The sequence below is a fragment of the Alligator mississippiensis genome, chromosome 1, assembly GCF_030867095.1.
Source record: "Alligator mississippiensis isolate rAllMis1 chromosome 1, rAllMis1, whole genome shotgun sequence".
Lineage (NCBI taxonomy): Eukaryota > Metazoa > Chordata > Crocodylia > Alligatoridae > Alligator > Alligator mississippiensis.
In genome coordinates, this window is record NC_081824.1 from 38,780,538 (window position 1) to 38,800,971 (window position 20,434).

The following is a 20,434-nucleotide window of genomic DNA, read 5'->3' on the forward strand; positions in this document are numbered from 1 at the left end:
CAGGCTGAGCCGATGTCCGGGAGTCAGAAGCTGTTGCCAAAGTCAGGATAAGACAGGAGCCAGCCAAAGTTGGGGAAATACCAGGAGGTCAGAGCTGAAGTCAGGGTGAGCCAACAATCAGAAGCTAATTTACTGGTTTATAAGTAATATTCAAAAAGCCAAAGTCCAGAAACAGAGCCAAGCAGGGTTAGAAGACACAAAACCAAGACACAGGAACAGAGAAGCTTACTACGTCAAATTTTCAGAAGAACTATCGACTGGCCTGCAGGCTGCTGCCACAGGTAAAATAAGGAGGGAGGCAGCTCTCCCCATGAGTCAATCTGGAGGCCTTAACTGGTTCACTATCTGGGGTATAGCTTGCAGTCAGAGCCCCAGGCAGGTGTAGCCGACTAAGTAACTAGGCCAGCTATGCTGCCTGTTAGGGTCCCTGACAATTGTACCTAGTCCCGTCCCCTACAACCACAGAGAAAAGTCCATCTTTATCCTCTGTAATAACCCTTCAGATATTTAAAGACTGCCATCAAATCTCCCATTCATTTCGTCTTCTCCAAGGTAGATAGCTTTAGCCAATCCAGCCTTTCTTCATTAGTCATGCTTCCCAGACCTATAATCACTTTTGTTATTCTGTGCTGAGCTCTTTCCAATTTATCCTCATCCTTCCTATACTTTGGGTCTCAAAACTGGACACAGCACTCCAGGTAAAAGAAAGAATCACTTCTCTTGATTTACAAGTGACAATCCTGTTAATACCACCCAGTATGCTGCTGGCCTATTTTGCAACAAGAGCAGCATTGGCTCACATTTAACTTTCTGTAACCCCTAGATCAGGGGTTTTCAATCCCCAGGCCATGGTCTGGGACCAGGGTGTGGTGGGCCAGCTGCTGGACTGGAAGTGGCCGCAGACCAGCAAACTGCAGCCCCACAGAACGGGGCGGAGAGCCTTCAGCTTCTTCCACAAGGCCTGTGACAGTGCAGGGTTTGGCCCATCCCCAGTGCCCGGGGGGTAGGGGTATCCTTATATTTCTTCCAGCCACAGTCAGCTGTGACTGCTGGGCTGCAGTTTGCCAGGCTGCAGCCACTTCTGGGAATAAAAACTTAGGGAACCCCTGCCCCATATCCTTCTCTGCAGTACTATAGCCTAGCCAATCATTCCCCAGTCTCTATTTGTACGTGCAATTTTTTCCAAAATTCCACCCAACTGAGCATCATCCACACATTTATTAAGTATGCACACAATTCCATTGTCCAAATTCATTAAATATATTAAACAATATCAGACCTAGGACAGATCCCTGAGAACCTTGTGAGGATACCTGTAGGGCTGAGCACAGTCAAAAACCCCAAGGCTGAATTGATTCAGTCTTTGCAGGTTAGTCTAAGCTACAGTTGAACCAATAAGAAAATGAACACACATTTGCTTTTGATTCAGGACCTGCAGCTACATGCCAGCAGTGGTTCAAGCCAGAAGCCAGAGGCACTCGAGCACAGCTCTCCAAGACATAGCCAACATGGCCTCTTCCTGCTGCCCCCCAGGACTCTGGGATTTGAAGTCCACAATCACAACAGCAGGACTCTTCATAGTTGCTCATCATTTCCTCTTCCTGCTTCCAGGTGTCTCTGGGATTTGTAGTCCACCATCACAGCCAGCACCAAGTAAGCCAGAAGGGCAGGGCAGCTCTGTACTTGGAAGAAGGTCAGCTTAACCTCCCACCCTGGCCCCAGTCCCCATCCAGAGTGTGCTACGGTGGGGGTGGGGGGCAGAGGGCAATAAGCCAGCCAGTGAGGCCCGTGAGCTAGCTCTCATTGCTTCAGCTGGGGAACAGAGGGGTGGGGTCAGCCCTGAACTCTGGAGTAGACAGCACAGCACAGTCCAGGGCTGAAAAGCATGCTGGGATGCAGAACTGTGATTTAACTTGCCAGGGATCTGGGACAGAAGTTTCAGAAACCAGTTTGACCTAAATCAGTTAAGTTTGTTACTACATTCAACCAGGTTTATCTTAAACCAGTTTCAGCCATTTTGAAACTTGTTTATGTGCACTGTACTTCTGTTCTGTTACAGGTTTAAACCAGTTTCTAATCACTTAAACTGGTTTCTGTGTAACTTCTGTCCCTAGCCTAAGAGTGTTATCTATAAGTTGTTACACTGGCCCAGGGATTGTAGGAGGGAGCATCAGACCTGTAGCCAGGGTACTGCTCTTTAAATAAACAAGATTTATCATTCTATATCTTAATTCCTGAATCTTTTGAGAACTACAGATGGGAGTGGGATGTGAAGAAAAAAATGGAGCATCTCAGAATTCCTGAGATATTAAAGCTGTCCAGCAATGCAGGAGAAAACTGGAAGAAATTTAAGCAGAGCTTCACCATGTATATGATGGTAAATGGAGCTACAGAGAAGGAAGATTGACTCATGGTAGCTGTTTTTTTTTAAATATAACAGGCCTGTCTCTTTATAATAGCCTACAACTGTCAGAAGCAGAAAAGAAAAGATATGGTAGAGTAATAAAAAAAAAAGCGAGGGATATTGTATACCAAACAAAATGAAACCTTTGAACTGTATAATTTCGACATGAGACACAAGAAAGAATGTGAGAGAATACAGGAATTTTTCAAAGACCTCAGACTGCTGAGCCAGACATGCAACTTTAGAGATGTAAAAGAGTCCATGATCAGAGACCAAACAGCATTGGGTATAAGGGATACAAGCCTCAGGAAAATACTGCTAGAGGATCCTGAGCTTAATTTGTAAATGGTAGTTAGAATGTACCACGCATCTGAGAACAGATGCGAGGCTGGAGAAGCTGGAGACAAAAACAGAACTAGCTTTACTAGACAGGATTACAAGACTGCAAAAACCTAAGGCAAGACACAAACAATAAAGAAGGAGAACTTCACTATGAAGCAGGCAAGTGGAGGCCAAAGAGAACTGCTTGAAGAAACAGTGGTCAGCTGCAGATGTGTTAGGAGTTACCACAAAACCATGGAATGCCCTGCATTTGGTAAGTGCTGCAACAAATGAAAATGATTCAGTCATTTTGTAAGAGTTTGCAGAAGGAAGCAGGATGAACCACAGAAAAAACAGCAGGTTCATGCTCTATGCAACAAGAAAGAGGAAGAGTTCCTCATCGGCATAATGCAAGAAGTTCATTCTTATGAGGATTGGACCATTGGTGATGCGAAGGGGGTGCACAAGGGTGCATGTGCACCCCCTGAGCGTGGTGGTGCATTCACTGTTAAAAGGCACTGCTGACAGTGGGTTGCCCCCACCCCCTTGCCGCTGACACCTGTGATTGCCACTGGCCACTGCTGGCTGCATTTGCGGGTGGTCACTGACCGCTGGCCAGCACTTGCCACCCCTCCCCCCCCGACAGCACCGTGGCTGCTTGTGGGAGCTCTCCGGTTGCTGCAGCCACACTCACGCTGCCAACAGCACTGGCACTGCCTGCTGGAGCTTACCGTGCCCCCCTCCCCAGCCTCCTGGGGGAAAGCAGCCTTCATGAATTGGACAATCACCCTGAACACCAATGGACTCACAGTAACTTTTAAGTTAGATACAGGGACACAGGTCAATGTAATACCAGAATACATTATTCAAAAAAAAGAAAACTAAATCTGTGTACTATGAGAATAAGAACGTGAGACTTACAGCATATAATGGGAACATGATTGCAACCCAGGGTGTTTGTGTACTGTAGACACAGGGGTAATCTATTCAAAATTCAGTTTGAAACAGTCCCAGGAAAACTGGTGCCAATTATTGGGTTGCAAATGTGTAAAAGTCTAGGTTTGAGTAAAAGAGTGGATGCCATTGAGAGAGTAGGAAGCAACAACATAGAAGAATTTTATGATGTGTTTCAAGGCATAGGGAAACTGTCATGTCAACTGAGTACAAACTAGGATTAAGAGAACCAAATACTCCCACCATACATGCTCCAAGAAATGTCCTCCTTGTACTAAGGAAGAAACTGAAAAAGAAATTAGATAGATTAGTTAACATGGATATAATAGAAAAAGTAGAACAATGAACTGATCATAAAAGTGTGCGGGCCGGGCCCCGATCCTGCCCTCGTCGCCATGTGCGGCGGTGATTCTGATCCCATTCTGGCTGCCATGGGCGAGCCGGGAGTGAACCGGGGTCATACCAGACCCGTCTTCGGTGCACTCGGGCTGTGGCCAGCAGCCCGGGCACGCGGGGCTGGAGAGAACTGCGGGGCGGTTTAGCGCACGCGAGTTAGAATTAGTTACGGAGGCGTAATGGTTGATTGAAAAGATTATTTACTTACACCCAAAGATGGTATTGGTGTAGGCTGGACAGGTTTCCAGGCACAGCTCCTGCTTGAATCCTCGTTGGAGGACTCTGACAAATCGATTGCTCCCATGGAGTTTGCTAGGCTCCGCGGGTCCGGTTAAGTTGGGTTCGAAAAGTTTCCCCGGACTTACTCAGGCTCCGCGGGTCCGAAGTTACAGGAAAGGGATACGTCTAGGATTGCGCTCGGCGACAGGGAGAGGCGAGAAGCAAAAGCTCCGTAGGCTCGGTTCTATTGCCTCTATTGCCTGCTTAGGGAGGTGCGTCAGGTCCGCGAGGGTCCGCAGCGCTTGGAGATCTTCACACAGAATCTCTCTCATCCTCCCTCCTCCAGCTTGGGCGGAAACTACCCAAGCCTTTTGTACGGCTAGCAAGCCAATCGCTAGCCGCCACGTGTGCCTACACTAGGAATCGGCCAATAACGTGGCGCGAATCCTAATACAAATGGCGGGAATTTCTTTACAGCATGTATCACTACAATGCAAAAAAGAGATGCACACTGCAAAGAACCTGTAATCTGGCGGGAAATCCCCCGTTGCACCAGAGTTCTCTCTAGCAGCAGAGAACTCTACCGTGCAAAGAAAGCGACAAATTGGCAGGAAATAATTTAGCGGTGCCGAAGCACGCACACAAACAAAAAATCACAACTTTGGGTTGTGACAAAAAGAAAAAAGAAAATGCATCCTTGAGATTGTGCCTGGATCCTAAACAAATGAACAGGTACATCAAAAGACAGCATTTTCCCATTCCCACCAGAAAAGAGGTTTTTGGCAAGGTGGCAGAAGCTAAACATTTCTCCATTTTGGATGCTATTTCTGGGTTTTTGGAAGTTCCCCTAGAAAAGTATAGCAACATGTGCCTTCAATATGCCCTTCAGAAGATTTTGCTTTCATAGGCTTTCTTTTGGACTGTGTTCTGTGTCTGAAGAAGTATTTCACAGAAAGGTGCAATACATTTTTAAGGTCTTGATGGAACTATGGTTTGTATTGATGATGTATTAATTTGGGGAAATACTATGGAAGAACATGACTTGAGGCTAAGAAAGGCACTAGAAAGAGCTTGCAGAGCAGGTTTGACAGACATTCAAAAAGCTTGAGCCTGAATTGATTCAATCTTTGCAGGTTAGTCTAACGTGGCTAGGTAAATCACTTTAACTGCACAGACATCCCAGAAATGCAGGCACATGCCTGCAGTGGCTCAGGCTAGAAGCAGGGGGAGCTACAGCAGCCCTCCCTTCCTTCCACAGCACTGAGTTGGGGCGGGGTATGATCAGGTCCTGGCAGGATGCTCCAATTAGCCCAGCAGGGAATTGATAACAGGTTTTATCACCCCTAACTCAGTGTTTGTCACCCCATTAAGAAAACAGCAGAGGGACATTGCCAGCTACCTGTTGATTCTACCTGTTGATTCAACAGAGACTGTAGCCACATATGGTCTGCTAGCTAATACACGGACATCTTTCCACAAGGCAGAGGATGAGGGGAGATGTCCTGCTCAGCAGGGAGTGGTGAGGGGGAGTGGGTAGGAGGGGGAGGGAGTACCCTGCAGTATCTGGAGCTGCAGTCAGGGAACAGAGGGGAGGGACCAACCCTGCTGTGGAGCAGAGAGCATCGTCCAGGCCAGAGAGCATGCTGGGATGTCGGAGGAACCTGATATATCTTAAACCAGCAAGGGGTCTGGGACAGACATAGCATAAACTGGTTTGAGCCATATCAGTTAAGTCAACCAGGTTTATCTCAAACCAGTTTCAACCATTTTCAAACTGGTTTATGTGCACCGAACACCTGTTCTGTTACAGGTTTAAACCAGTGTCTGATCACTTAAACCAGTTTGTGTGTAATGTCTGTCCCTAGCCTGGGTGACTGGTCAGCTCATGATATGATTAGTTGAAAGCATAATTGACAGCTGGTTTCCTGCAAGAGGTATTTAAAACTGTCACTGAGGAGAAAGTGTGTTCAACTGGTGTGTGACTGGGCATGACTGAAGTGTTGTTTGGTGTGAGAAGACTGGTGTGTCTGGACTGTAGAGCTTGTGTTGGTTGGGTCTGCAAGAGAATCTTGTGTAAGGGTGAGAGCCAGAGTGGCTGAATCCTTGGTGTCTAGCAAATTACTCAGCAGTGGCTGTGATCCTACCAACAAGGTGCTGTGTAAACCCAGTACTCCCATTGATCGGCTGAAGGAGCAGCCTGATCAACTAAGTGACCATTGAGGGTACAGTATCACCCTTCCCTGGGCCAGAACTATATCTCCAAGAGGAAAAGTAGTTCTGTGTGGGAGGTGGGCACTGGATTTTTCCTTGGTCAAAGTAGTTACTCTGACATTATAATAACTGTATGGCAGTGACAAACTACCCTGTGTTTCTTGCAACAATGCTGTATGTTTGAGAGAAAAGCCACCATTTGATTTTAACCCCATGTGTATAGTTCTGTTGTTACCCTTGTACGTATGTAATTTCTCTTTTACTTACCTGTTCCATTGTACTTTGTTATTAAACATTGTTTACATTCCAAAACAGTCTTGTGTATCTTTGAGTCTGTGAATATTATACTTGGGCAATTAGGTGTTGACTAGAGCCAGGCTGGAGGTTTAGGTTGACAGGGAGATAATAGGCTGCCCACTTCCTTATTGAGGCAAACTGAGTGAGAACTAACAATTCTCATTGCATAATTGATTTTGTCCTCAACAAACTCAAAGTTGGTACTATGGCAGGGGTTCCAGGGAGTTACCACAGCTGCGCAACAAAGATATGGTGCTTATTTAAATGGACAAACATGGAAACGAAAAGCACTAGTTTCTCATCACGTAGCTCCCAGATCATATAAAGTAGTCACACCAAAAGGAAAGGTTTTAAGAAGGAACAGATGACACTTGCAGCATGTAAAGGGGAGAAAAGCAGTAGCATCGTGAGATTCATCAAAGGAAACAGAGCTAACATCAGAACAACAAGAAATGACACATGAGATTAAAAATGACACAGTAGAGACATCTGAACAAGGAAGCCAAACAAGAACTAAGAAAGCAGAGAAACTGAGATGATCACTTAGAGCAAAAAAGCCAAGACAGACTAATAGAGACCTGTTAAAATGTGCTATAACTATGAGTTGAACTAAACTGCCAAAGTTAGTATTACATGGGAATATGATACATGTGCGGCGGGTGAACTTGGAGACATGTTAGGTGGGTGGCATAGGCAGAGGGAGAAAAAAAATTGAGGGGGGTTGAATGAGTATGCGCACATACACATGCATCCCCCCCCCCCCCCCCCCGGAAAGTCAGTGGATGGAGGGAGAAGGGCCAGGGTGGGGAATGGGGCTGGGACCAGGCAGGGATTGGAGCAGAGACAGGGCCGTGATAAGGGCCAGGGCCCACTGTGCCTGTCCCTTCTCCTGCACCTGGAGTCATTGCCTGGGGCAGGCAGTCCCTGTTAATTCGCTACCCTGCACTACCCAGGGGCGCCCACACCAGAGCCAGTCTTCGCTGCACTGCCAGGCCAGAGGAGATGGAGTCTGTGGGTCCCCTGTGCCCACTCTGCATTGTCCCTAGGAAAAGCCTGGCGGCTCCTCCAGCAGCATGGCACCGGACAACCAAGGGGGACCCCTTGGCCCCCCAATCTTTGCACGGGGCACAAGCGGGCTGAAAGCAGTGCAGTGCCATGTGAGTCCTGCCAGTGGGCAGGCCAGACAGCGAGGAACACAGCACCGCACCACACCACTTTCAAAGGCATCAGTAAGGCATGGAGCAGGCAGAGCACAGCTCGCAGCTGCAGCCCACCCATGCCTGGTGCAAAGATCAGGGGATCATGGGCCCCCCTTGGCTGTCTGGCACCATACCCCTGGAGGAGCTACCAGGCTCCGATTGTCCCACAACCCAGCCCGGCTGAGGCCTCATGAACCATGAATGGACCCCCGGCTGGGCTGGGTCATGGGACAATCAGAGCCCAGCAGGTCATCCAGGGGCATGGCACGGGGGAGCCAAAGTGGGGAAACATGCCCCAGCTCCCCCATGGTATGCACAGCACTGGGGAGCCGGTTCTCCCCCGGACAAGCCACCCACATCCCCGTCCTGCTCCCCACTGGGGCCCAGCCACACATTACAGGCCCAGCCCCAAGCCCCACCTGGCTGGGCAGCAGCTCCAGCCCTGCCCTGCTACTTCCCTACAAGGGCCTCAATTCCCCTATTCCCCACTTACCTGCTGAAGTTGCTCTGCAGGCTGCCTGGAGATCAGTGCATGTCTCTGCATGTGGCACCCCTGTTACCTCTCAGCTTCCTGTTCTTGGGGAACCCAGGCACAGGACACAGCCTATCTGACTCACAAAGAATTTTCCCCTCCCCACCTTTACCTAAACAAGAACTGATTACAAAAGACAATGAAGATGCAGTGGGAGACGCACCTAAATCCCTCCAGATAAGGGAGCAACTCCCTGGTCTCATTTGCATCTGAGGTGGAACCAGATAACTCATTTAAATGGGAGATGGGACAGGAATGCACCTTCATTAGCATTCAGGATGGAGAACAGATTCCAAGGCAAGGACCACACTGAATTCTGGGATCAGAAAAGCAGGGGAACACTGCATGATGGGGAATCTGTGCTCCAAATGCTAATCAACCCACATTTACACACATCCAGCTCAGCATTTAGCAGACCAATTCTAATCTGGATTTACAAAGGACTTTCTCCCCCCCCACCCCCAACACCTCCCCCCCTCATCTAACCAGAACTAAGCAGAAGTAAAGTCTAATAGGCATCTCGGGCCATACATTCCCCGGTCCCTGTATGAGAGGCCTATTTAAACTTGATTGACTAAAACTCGGTTGCCGGGTTAGGGAACGCTGAGGCAAGAGACTGAGTCAGAGGGGGTATGGGCAACATTTGAACAATGGTTAAGGGTTCATCACAGCGTCCAGCCCATTAGAGCTCTGACCACAAATGCTGTCATACGTTTTCCGGGATAACTGGTGGAAGTCCTCCCCACAAAGTTTATGAACACTCCAAGTAATCAATCCCTTTTAGCAAGATATGGAAAAATCATGCTAAGCTGAGGCATATTCACCACAGGTAAAAATATAAAACCCTAACACTGCAAGCTAACTATTGTTTCTGAAGAAACAGTGAGGTACCCCATCCAGTATATCTGCTATCCACAGGAATTTCAAGCTGGCTCCTAAGTGTCTGGTTACTCCTTAAAAACTTACATTTTTCCTCGTTGTTAATCAATTTCTTGAGATGTTCCAAACCAGATAACCCCTTGTCAATAGAAAAGACAATTATTTACACTATTAAAAAATGCTTTGAAGAAGCTGAACTAAAGGTATAAAAATCTGTAAAAAAGCAGCAAAGTTATGCTTGAAGAGAAGAAATCTCTCTGACACCATCCACTGTTGTTCTCAAGATGTTGGAAGAAACAGATCATCTCCCTTCAAGGATTGTGCTAAGAACTTTACCTGTCAGCACTGGAACCCAAGTGCCTTGGACTGGTGAGACCCCAGCTCTCTCTCTCTTTTCTCTTTTCTCTCTAGGCATAGATTTCTGAACCTGAACTGTATTAGTTAGGCTTGAGCTAAGCTTCCCCAAATACTTAGTGAAACCAGGGTAGTATTGTAATTGTTTTGTTTTTCTTGCATGTCTATTATTACTAGTACCATTATACATTTCATATACTCAGCAATAAATAACTTTTATAGTCAAACTGGTAGTAACCAAGTGTATGTTTCCTTCTCTACTCTCCTTCCCCACTTGCTCTGCAGCAACGCTTCTTTTACCTAAGCTAAAGATCCCTGTGAAGCCCAGAAATACTGTGGGTCCGCTCATCAAGAGGCTACCACTACTAGGACAGTTAGGGCAAAAGATTGGGATGTGCTGAGTTTGAAACACATAAGGGGATCAGCTTGTACAGGCTGATTGACCCAGTTTGGCTCAGACGTGCCGTTATGAACTGAATGCTGGCCCATGACGGTGTCAGCTAGACACCCAGCTGGATTCAGAGGTATTCTGTGCGCTTGTGTCTGACTGCATTTTATTGTTACCTTAATGAACTGATTCCTCGCATATGAGGGTGTCAGTCTGTCCATGTTGATCAACCCAGCTGGGTCAGGTATGTCACATTAATCTGTGTGTGTTTGTGTGTATGACTGATTTGGTGACTGGAGGAACCCAGCCCCATTGAAACTGAGTCCTGCAAGATAGCTCCATTGGGGGTGAGGACTTGCAGAAGGGAGATATACAGCTCCATATAGAAACACAAGTAACACAAGCAGCACATTGATAGAATTACAAAGACCCTAAAAATGTATCCCTAATAAATAAGCACACCCCAAAGTGATGGGCAAATCTGGTAACACCCCCATCTTCCACCTTCTTCCCAACAGCTCTTTACCTGGGCTGGGGCACTCTGCTGCCCACTTAAACAAGTAGCTATCTCAATTATTCAAACTGTTCAAGTGTTTCCACTGCACATGTGCCACTGGGGTGGTAAGGAGATTGCTCCAAGGTGTCTTACTGCACGTACGTGTAGTGGATTGGATCAGCCTGCATAATCATGACATGATTGATCATGTCGTTTTGAAACTGGCGGGGCTGCGCCCCAGCACCCCCTACCGACCAGTTGCCACTGATATGTTACATGTAAAGGGGAAGATGTGTGGATACCTTTAAGAGTGTTATGTATAAGTTGTTACCTTGGCCTACGGAGGGAACAGCAGAACTGTAGGCAGGCTTGTACTGCTTTCTGAATAAACAAGCTTTATTCTTCTATAGTGTAACTCCTTTATCTTTTGAGAACTACATGGACCGTACCTGACACCTCTGTCCAACTAGACACTGAGCCATTGACAACTACTTATTGAGAACAATGATCCAGTACACGGGACCTCAGTCAACCTCTATGAATTCTCAAAAAGTATAGCCAATAGATCTGAAATTACCTCTGCCAATTCCTTCAATACCCTAGGATGCATCTCAGCCAGCCCTGCTGACCTGAAAGCATCTAATTCTTTAAGTAATCTTTAACCTGTTCACCACTATTCTAAGCTGTTTGACTCCTTCCCTAACTTTGCTGCCAACTGCACTCATCATCTGGTAATAGCCCGTGTTTGTTAAGTTTGAAGTAAAAAAATGGAACTACATACTTCAACCGTCTCTGTATCATCTATAACTAAATTGCCTTCCACACTGCATAAGGGACCTAGAGTTTCTCTGGTCTTCCTCTGACATACTTGTATAATCCTTTTTCATCGGCTTCTGTGTCCCTTACCAGTTGCACCTCAAACCGTGCCTTGGCATTCCTAATTTTCTTCCTGCATACCTGTGCAAATACTCTTATACTCTTCCCTAGTACTATGACCAAGCTTGCACTTTTTACATGATTCCTTTTTGAGTTTCAACTCTCTGAAGAGATCACTGTCTAGCCATTCTTCTGTTGCATCAGGATAGCTTGTTCTTGTGCCCTTAAGCAAGTCACCTTAGGGAGTCCAGGAGAGCTCGCTGTACTTTTTTCTCCTCAGATATGCCTCCCAGGGGATCCTGCCCACCAGTTCCCTGAGTTTGTTAAATCCTGCTTTCTTGAAGTCCAGTCTTTGTTGTGCTTCCTCTTTCACCTTAACATGCTTATATCTCTATTATTTTGTGGTCACTGTTGCCCAAGTTACCTTCCAACTTCACATTTTCAACCAATTCCTCCCAGTTTACCAGCAGCAAGTCTAGAAGAGCTTCTCTCCCAAGTTGGCCTCTCTACCACCTATATAAAAAATTTGGCCCCAAAACCCTCCAGGAACTTGCTGGACTACTTGTGCACTGCTGAGTTTCCCTTCCAGCAGATGTCCCAATAATTAAAACTCCACCATGAAAACTAGGCCCGGCGATTTGGAAGCTTCCATCACTTGTTTAAAGAAGGCCCCAGCCACCTTCTCCTCCTGATATGGTGGCCTGTATTAGAAGTCCACCATAACATACCTCATGCTTCTCTCCTCTCTGACCTTTACCCAGAGCTTTCAACAGACCTCCCTTCCACTTCATGCTGCACTTCTGAAGACATGTGCATCACCTTTATACATAAGACACCTCCTGTGTTATGTGTGTGTGTGTGCGTGTACACACACACGCGCGCACACGCACACACACACACACACACACACACACACACACACACACACAGAGTAAAAGCCCTGTTATCCAGCATGAGTGGGGAATGGGGAGGTGCTGGGTATCTAAAAATTCCAGTTAGCTGAGACCAGCTGTTTTTTGGCTGGACGCAGAGTAGGGGGATGGGGGTGGCCAGAGCGGCAGCACTGCAGGGTAGACATTCTCAGCTGGACACGGAGCAGCATTAGCGCAGGGTGGAGGGTGGCAGCAGTGCAAGCTACCCCCCCACCCCGACACAAACCACCCCCCACATCTGGCCAGCCAGTCGGAATTCTGGTTAATATCATCCCAGATAACAGGGCTTTTACTATACAAATATTATAGTATATATTATATTATAATTATAAATTATTATTATATATATATATATATTATTCAGGAAGGTCAGATGGGGAAAAAGGAGGTGATGCATATATGCATATATATTTATGCCATCACTCCCTGCCCCCCCACCCCCCCCCGGTCTGTCCTTCCTGAACAAGGTCTATCCATCCATGGCCAAATTCACATTTATTATCTCAACTACATCATAATTCTTTGATTGTACTAGGACCTGCAATTCTTCCTGTTTATTCCCCATGCTTCTAGCCTTAGCATACAAACATACAAAAGATGGGATCTAAGGAGATAGTACTGTATATGAGAACATGATAGCTGCAGGAACACCCCAAAATGGAAAAAAAAGATTCATGTAATCACCTTGTCTAAGTACAGGTCAGTCACATCATACGTGCATTTAACTTACGTGAATTCAACTATATGCGGGGTGGGAGGGGGGGCAAGGCTTAAGTTTGCATGCGGCACTGCCACTTACCTGGAGGCCCATTATGGCGATGACGGCCACTGCCTCCAAAACCTCCCGCTGTCGCCATGGAGCTGTGCGGCCGGCCGCCGGGTGGCAGCTGCAGCGTGGTGGTGGCCGGGCGGCACACAGCCATTCCCACCACCACCCCGTGCTGCGTTGCTGCCACCGGCTGCACAGCTCTAAGCACAGCGCCGCATGCAAACTCAAGCCCCGCCCCCCACCCTGCGTATAATCACCGATTTTCGCCTTACGCGATTTTTGCCTTACGCACCAACTTCAGAACTTAACCCCCACGTAAGATGCGACTCCACTGTACAGACATTTGAAGAGGCTAAATCAAATTCAAAATGGCCACCCAATTTAAACTTAGCTTGTTCTGGTGCTTACCTTACACTTACAGACCCGGTCTCAGTGACAGGCGGTCAGTCTAAACCTGTAACTGAATAGAAGTTCCATGCATACAAACTGGTCTAAGAATTCTAGAACCCAGTTTAAGATAAACGTGGATCTATGCAGTATCAAACTTATTCGGTTTAGGTCAAACCAGTGCATAGAACTTCTGTACGCTTTCCCTGCACAGCCCTGCACCTGAAAAAAACCCAGCCACTGACCCCAGCCCTGAGGCTGCTCTTTTCACGCCACCCTGCACTTTTTTTTACTCCCCCTGCTCCTTGCTTTCCCTGCTCCGACCAGCCAGCCCTCTCAACCCCCATCCCGCAAGGCACTTGGGGTGCAGCCTTTTTTTTTTTTTTTAATCAGCGTTTGCCACTGCTAGAGCTCAGTAAGTCTCAGTGTAGTGGAGGGAGAGGTAGGAGAGATGAAGGTGTAGGTTTGCTGAGGGGGGACACCACTTCATTCACAAGTCATGCCTTCCACCCTACCCCAACTGCAGGTCACACCAGCCTGCCCACCCCTCATGGGGTCACATCTCCCCCCCATCCACCAGTGGACCCCCAATTTTCCTGCTAGCCCCCCCATCTTAACTCACCTGATATCAGGCAGACATTTTTAATTGATTTAACCTCCCCTAATGTCTATACTTAGCCCACAAGCTCAGATGCTTAGGTAAATTATCTGAATCTACAAAAATTGGCCTGAAATCTCGTAGAGATACACATTCATGAGTTTGTTACTACCACAGGCTAGAAATACAGTTTCCTCATGAAACTTCACCATTATTACCTCCATTCCCAGGTAGATTTTGGAAGTGCAAGAAAATGATAATTAATGTGTTAAATGAAAAACTCAGTAAAAGTTCCTGTTCATTTTCAATTTTAGGTACAGTTGCTTTTTTTTCTTTTGCTCCATCTGACCTAGTTCTCCTCCTAATCCAGAATTCCCAGTACTTCCACAGGAACTGCTGATGAATAAATATCTAAAGTAGATGGAATATGTGTTTAGATTGCCTATTATTTGTTGTCAGACACCAACAAAAGGCAGTGTAAATTAAGAAAAAAAAAAGTCATACCACTGCTGCAAGAAGAAGCAGAATCAGGAATAAAATAATAGAATCAGAATCATATTAAGGAGAAAATAATTTTTAAATCTAAAATGCATGTTTAGTTTGAGAATTAACAAGACCAGATATCCAAGTGAAGCCTCCTTCTTGGGTCCTGACTATTTATAAAACTTGCCCCACTACTATGAAATATTAAAGTTGATTTTAATTGAGGAAGATTCCAATAAATACAATGAAAATTCCACATTTATCCCCAAACATGAGTCAGAGCAGTCACTTCAGGGGCTTCTGCACACTTCATGCTGGGGTGTCAGCTATATAGTTGCTACTGTTAAGCTAGTGTAAGGAGGGAAGAAAAAATCAGATTTATACACTTAAAAAAACCACTGCAGAGTGGACACAGAAGGACAAAAGCCACTTCTCCAGGAAGCAGGATATGTTGAGGAATTCAGTAGAGCACTGCAACAGCTTTACATCCTGCCTTTTGACTTGAAATAGCTGAATTTATAACATACACACAAAGCCCAATTACTCTCCTTTATCTAGAATTCAATAAATTCAACATTAATTATTTCTCTTTAGTTTTAAACCAAGTTAAAACTTTACAGGCCAGCTTCAGTAGTAGTCAAAGTTACATTTGTCATTCATTATCTCCCACTCAAACCTCAATAATCAACAACAATTTTCCCCACTTAGATTTCTCATACCACACCTTCATTATTGCCACATTTGGCCTTCAATATTAATGTCACAGGTCCCATCCTGCAAAGATCTAACTTTGGATATAAAAAGTAGTTGTATTGTATTCAACATTTTTATTGCAATCTCTTTGCAACAGATAGTCTTTTTTATTATTTATATAGATGGCTAGCATCTAAGCTGAAGCCTTCACATTCAATATGGGTATTATTTAATAGTGGTATGACAGTTTTTGCAGGTTCATGGCCTCAGAATATCAAGATTTATGCTTATGAGAAAATGACTTGCAAACAAATTGCCCAAGGAGCAGAACTTGTCTTTCCATAAGGGAAACCACCTTTTCCGTCTTACAAGTATCCTATTACTTGCTATAGCAGACCTACTTCAATGAATCTCAACAAATCAATCAAACGAGGACTCCTACCGATGAAATTTAGCAGATCATCAGAAAGTTGGAAAAGGGATATAAGATACTGTGTGTGAGCTGGCTAAGGATCCATTTTAGTTAGTTGTCTCAAGCAACCACAGTGGAAAAAAGTATGGTTTTGCATTCTCTAGATTGCTTGTCTGATTTCCCAACTCTTCAATCTCTCCTATGCTGCAGATGGAGTGTTAGTATTTGAAGAAACAAACCCACAGAAAGGTGGGGGGGTTTTGGTCTGTTCTCTTTAATGAATGGTCTACAGAAAACAATCACCAATAGGAATAGAATATGAAATGGAGGTGAATGAAAAAGGGTTTTGCATGGGAGGGGGAAGAGAAACACCACTCAAAACACCAAATGAAAAACTTTAAACACAGTACTAAGTTACTAACAGATTTCGTTTTCAAAAAGTAAAAAAGATCATAAAGTGTTATTTCTGCCTAAATAGGCAGAAATTAAATCTGTGATTTTGACAATGTAATGGTTGTATTTGATAACTGAAAGAAAGCAGGTGGGAAGGGGAATAGACGAGAGAGAGAAATATGTTTAGCTTGCAAGGCAAAGGAATTTTATTTAGTATGGATGGTAACATTATAGTTTAATTGTGGATACTTTTGACTTTTAGGAAATGAACTGTTCCGACATTAACAATGATTTATCCACCACCCCCCACCACACAAGCATTACTGTACAGGTTGCAATAATGAAATACATGGAAGATTTTTGTCATGCTACAATTGTGTATCCCCCCACCCCAAATTCACATTGTCCACTTTAAAACAAAACACCAACCAAGAATTTTTTTCTCACCAAACATTTAAACAGAAAACTTGAACCGAGATAACAAAACATAGTAATTTAGTTATATTGTGCTGCCATGTACCAGGTGTTATTTCGAAGCGACACTGAAATTAGTGTTTAGAATTGATGGAATTTGTGCCATTTTCAATGGAGACATGGGGGGCTGGTATAAAGGAAAGAGAGAGCATGAACTTCATTGCTTGCAAGTACTCATTACTGACAGTCATGTAATGGAATTGAATACAATCCCCAAAGTGTATTATGGAGAATTGCCAAGTTGAGAAGTAAGATACCAATTAATAGTGAAAATGTATTCCAAAAGAACCAAAGAGGTAAATATGCCCCAATACTAATGGAAAGGGCTAAATGCAAGTTCTAGATGACTGTTGCAAGATGACATCTAGTGTTAGCTTTAAATAATAAAAGCTACAACTTCCCTTAGTTCCTGCCAAAATTGGTCAGTTAATTTTTAAGAGAAGAGTTCTATAAAATATTCTGCAACTCTTTTAGTATCTGATGATTAGGCACATTAAAATGAGGGAAGAAATAAAGGTATTATTTTACAAACAGAGTACAGAGAACGCAGGAAATGCTGTGTACAACTAATTTGGAATATTTGATAAGCAAATGAGAAAAAAAGAAAAAGGAAAGCTCTTCAGATCCCCGTCAGGCCAGATTTCTAGCTAGTATAGTTATTGTTTCACTAACTTAACTGAAGATGTGATGATTTGCATAAACTGAGAATCTGGTCCTTATGCTCTGGTAAAGACATGAAATAATGTAACATTTTAGCTCAAAGAGATTTTAGTCAAAAGAATTTGCTTTCATTTTTGGTCTCCTTTTAACCATTTAAAGAATCTTCTCCTCTCCACCTCCAGAAGAGCCACTTATACCAAAAACATACGAATCCTATTTTGTTTCTGTAGACTTTGAAATGTACTTTGGCTAGAGGCTCAAAAAGAAACAAGTTATCTGAAATTTCCCCTGACACACATATGCCATTGGCAAACACACATGGAAAAAAAAGTTAGAAAACCAAATATTAGTTATCCCTCTCACTAATGAAATAAAGTAAACATAAAATACACAGAGAATTTCCCCAAAATTAATTCAAAATTTAATTACAAAAAGACAAAGAGCACTACATTAATTCCACTCTCATTTTTAAAATCTTCAGTTCATACACTAGTAATGACAGTTTGTCTCTCACTTCTTTTCATATTCTCAAGAAAGTATATGTTTTTTTCAGTAACAGCCCTAGTACAAATAGTGAGCAATACATAAGAACCTGTATTAGATAAAAAACTCACTTAAGATAATGGAATACACATTGTAGTATTATTCACTGCTAATGGGTTTGACCTTCTGTGAATGCATTTACTCCTTTTTGATGGACAGACAGAAGGAAAATTATAGGCAGACATAGAAATAAGCTTTTGGAAGTTTTGAACATTGATAGAAAGTGCATGCTGTTAGAAAGTCAGCTAGATCAAACATAAAACCAAAGTGATAAACATCTATCAGGACCTACTTCAAGCAAATCTGAGACTTCATTCATTCACTGATTACTACTTTGCCCCTGTTTTCCAACAAGCTAACAATGTTTATAAAATATTCAATACAAGTTTGTAGTAATGTAAATAATATTTCTCTCTCATTTGTAGAAAATAAAAGCATTTTCTGGACTACAAAATAAGATAGCACTGTATTTTCAAAAACCAACATTGTTCTGGATATTTTTCCCACAGAACTATTGAATAATCTGCCAAATGAAAACACAAGTTTCATAAATTTTTAGAATGCAGAAATTCCTTAAGATCCTGTTATTAACAGATATACAATGAACTGTGGCACATGTGTTCAGTGGCATTTAATCCTCAAGTGGCAACCGGTTGATTAGTACTACGTGAAATCTGAACAGATTCTGCATGAAATATAATCAATTCACCAACTGTGCTTTTATAGTAACTCAAAAAACACCTTACCAATAGAATGGTATAACATACCCACTTTTGGTAAATGGTCAGTAACTGTAGTTAAGACAATACTACTTGATTAATGCAGTAAATCAGACAATTTCAGTTTCATCTGCACTCATGGAATGGCCTGATATTATGAGATGCAGTAAACCCACTGCTCCCATTGTAATCAGTGGAACAGGCATTCCCCCTGCATCTCTAAAAAGATGCCTAAATACCTACAAGTATTAGAATTTCAGACCTTACAGAAAGTTTTCAGAAATGCTCAGATCAACAGGAGAGCATTTGCCAGGTCCCATTCCTGTTCCCACTTATGTCAATGGGAATTCTATCATGGTCTCCAGTAGGCACAGGATTTGGTTCTTATTGTATTGGGGATATTACATATCTACATTACTGCAAGACAAATGCTAATTATAGCTTTAGATCTAATAGTAACGAGCAAACTTCACCTTTAATACTGAAATATTCCAAACTGTCATGCATTAGTTTCCAACCTACGCAATAGGTAAAATTTTAAGATAATTGCTGCATAGATTATTCACAAGTTAGAACATGGCTTTCAAATTAAAAGCTGTGGAATAACATGTCTTAAGCCCAATTCAGAATTTTCCACATTTAAAGCTATCATTTGCTTGTGAATCGTTTAACATATTAATGAATACAGCAATCTCCTCACAGATACAGGGATACATTCAGAAAATATACACGTGCTAAAGCTAGACACTTCTGTTATATATAAAGCAAAATTTTCAGTTGCTTGACCAACTTCTATTAGTTGTCACTCACATTCTCAGCATATCTAAATCATAGATTTCTATATTTAGATCTATTGTTTAAAAATTACTGAAGCTCACAAAAATAATCAAAATGTTTATTGATGCTAGTTTATTGATGCTAGATGCTAGTGGATGCTTCATCCACTTAAGGGTAAAGAAAAAAGGAACAGAGCTTTTAGAAAAAACATTGGAAAGAAGATAGAAATACTTAAGTTTCTCTAAAAAAAAAAAATACTAGCTGAGTTCAAGGATAGCATGTCATTAGAAGCCATGTAAATAACTAATTTAAGATATCAGGACAGGGCATAAATAAGTGGGATGCTTATATATTTCAACAAAAGCAATCAGTTTTATGCACTGTGTTTATAATAAAATTATTTCTAGATGATTAATAAGACTATCAACTGTACTTAAAGACTATCATAAATTTTACTCATGCCCTATGAAGAACATCATATTGTTCATAGTTAAAGTCCCTTATAATCATGGAACAGAGCTCTTCAAACCAGGGATACCAGACTGCTTTCATTTATTCAATCAGGGATAGTGGAGATCAACCATCAGAGGGCATCATTTATAAAAATATGTTTTTTAAATATGTGGTGATAAGCCTGCCCCTCCAACTCCCTAATCAGCTGTTGGTTCTCAATGCATATAAAAGTATACACTTTAGAATACAGAAATAATATTTGCTCAGCATGGCACTCTGACTGTATGAATCGCATATGATATGATTAAACTACAATTGAAAAATTCAAAAAAATTCAAACAATTCAAGTATGTGTTAAAACACACTCACAAACAGGTGCCTGGCTTTAACATTACAGCATATTGCTAAGAATTTAAAGTACATAGTCATGCAAAGGAGGAGTGCACTTTCATTGGCATTTAGCAGCTGGCTCAATGAAGGGCAATACAGGCAGAAAGCCACATCCAAAGGCATTCAGTGACTCACTTAAAAAGTGATGCCCTCACTCATGGCAAGAAACATTTTTTTTCTACTTTTCAATGGTGAATAAATAACTTTCTGTAGTCTTATTTTAAT

The 20,434-nt window shown here is 43.2% G+C and overlaps 1 protein-coding gene across 1 annotated transcript in view; it reads right to left on the reverse strand.

Annotated features, from left to right (window-relative positions):
• The window catches only part of SNTG2 (syntrophin gamma 2), a 625,784-nt gene that overhangs the window by 604,379 nt on the left and 971 nt on the right, over positions 1–20,434 (reverse strand). The gene's annotated exons all lie outside the window — the stretch shown is intronic.